At 49.1% G+C, this 2,226-nt stretch overlaps 1 protein-coding gene across 1 annotated transcript in view; it reads right to left on the reverse strand.

Moving 5' to 3' along the window:
• CACNA1A (calcium voltage-gated channel subunit alpha1 A) overlaps positions 1-2,226 on the reverse strand; it is a 335,330-nt gene that overhangs the window by 77,495 nt on the left and 255,609 nt on the right. The gene's annotated exons all lie outside the window — the stretch shown is intronic.

Genomic DNA, 2,226 nt, shown 5'->3' on the forward strand with positions numbered 1-2,226 from the left:
TCAATCTGTGTTCAGCCAGGTGGGGGTGTCCAGTGCCTTAACCACCACGCCACCTGCTGGTCCTCCCACTTTGTATTTTTTAAAAGAATTATTTAGGGGCCGGCAGGTGGCGTGGTGGTTAAAGGCACAGGACTCCCATAGGGCTGGCTGCAGTTCTAGTCCTGGACCTGGTGGCTTGCTTTCTCACGTTCCCTCTCTCACTCACTTTTTTTTCTGATCAAACTGGAAAAAAGTAATAAAGTTAAAAAACATTTATTATTGGGTCGTTGGAAAAGTCATGATGCATTTTTGCATAGAAAAACAGAAAAAACACATCATGACTTTTCCAATGATCCGATATTATTATTATTTTCAAATTATTTAATCTTATTTATTATTATTATTATCGGAGAGGTTTTTGCTATAGGCGCGTGCGCTCACCAGACAGACAGAGAGAGAGAGAGAGAGACAGAAAGAGAGAAATCACCCTCCAGGGGGGATGGCCAGTGTGAGTTTAAGCCACCGGGTCCGGGACGTGAACCGTGGTCGACTACATGGGAGTCCAGCAACACAACCATTACTCCAACTGCTGGTCCCTTATTATTATTTTTAAAATTTGGCCAGAGAGAGACAGGGGTCGGGGGAAGTGAGAAAGCAAGCCGTCAGGTCTAGGACTCAAATCACAATCTGCCATGTGGGGGGAGTGCAGTTCTTTAACTACCACACCACCTTCCGGCCCTGATCCAATATGATTAGTATTTTAAAATTTGGTATAGGGCATATGTGCGAGAGAGAGACAGAGAGAGAGAGAGAGAGAGAGAGAGAGAAAGTAAGAAAGCAAGCTGCTTGGTCCAGGACTCTAACCATGGTTGGTCATGTGGGAGTCCAGTGACTTAACCACCATGCCCTCATTCCCACTTTAAAAAAAAATTGCTGGGAACCAGCAGGTGGCGTGGTGGTTGAGGCACTGGACACTCCCACATGGTTGACCATGGTTCAAGTCCTGAACCTGGTGGCTTGCTTTCTCACTTTCTCTCTCACTCTCTCTCTGTTTCTCTCTGGTCAAATTAAAATAAATTAAAAAAAAAAAGCAACTATTTAAAAAAAAAATTGTTATAGAGCACGTGTATTCACCAGAGAAAGACAGAGAAAGAGAGAGAGTGAACTTAGCCCCTGAGGGGCATGGATACCCCACAATCTCTCTCCTCCATTCTCCTCTTGAGATTTTAGGCATCCACACATGTCTGGTGTGCTTTTCAAGCTGCTGGGTCTGGGACTCGAACTGCACAGTTGGCCATGTGGGATCCAGCTGCCTTAACCACCATGCCACCTTCTGGCCCATCATTCCAACTTTCCAGACATGGTTGTGAGCAAGAAACTCAGCTACGACCACTCAGCTGTGAAAAATAAGCGTCTGGGGAACCAGCAGTTAGCATAATGGCTATGTCGCTGGACTCCCACGTAGTCGACTGCGGTTCACGTCCCGGACCCGGTGGCTTAAACTCACGCCGGGTGCGTGTGCGTGCGTGCCCAAGATCCCGAGAGGAGAATGGAGGAGAAGGGATTGCAGCGTGGCCATCCCCCCTGGGGGGTGATTTCTCGCTTTCTGTCCCTCTGTCTCTCTCTGTCTGTCTGGCGAGCGCACTCGCCCTATAGCAAAAACCTCTCCAAAAAAAAAAAAAAAAAAGCTGGACCCGGTCTAGGGGGCGTGGTATGTAGCATATTCTGTCCGGCAGCCTGGAAGCCAGGGGACGACTATGTGTCTGGATTCCTGGGTTGGCCTGGGAACACACTGGGTGTACACGCAGGTGCCCGAGATCCCAAGGAGGTAGAGGAGTAAGGACAGGGGTTCACGGCATAGTGAAGGGTCCCCCCAGCGTGCCAACCTCCTATGTGTTCGTATTCTCGATCATAAACAATAAAAAGGTGGGGCCAGCAGGGGGCGTAGTGGTTCAGATGCTGGACTGCCATGTGGCTGACCACAGTGTGAGTCCCGGAAAATCACACCAGGATTGTGTGCATGCGTGCCCAAGGTCCAATGGGTTGGAGACCCAGAGCAGGGGGATCGTGGCTTGTCCAGGTCCCGGGGTGGGCGCCCATGTCTTTCTCATGTGCATGTACACACTCTATCATGAATAACATAAAAACAGTGGGCTGGCCTCATAGCCTAGTGGTTAAGGGAGCCACATCCCATAAGGCTGATTGTAGTTCGAATCTTTGCTCCAGCTTAAAAAACACACTGGAGGG

Source organism: Tupaia chinensis, unplaced genomic scaffold, assembly GCF_000334495.1.
Source record: "Tupaia chinensis unplaced genomic scaffold, TupChi_1.0 Scaffold138060_1, whole genome shotgun sequence".
Taxonomy (NCBI): domain Eukaryota; kingdom Metazoa; phylum Chordata; class Mammalia; order Scandentia; family Tupaiidae; genus Tupaia; species Tupaia belangeri.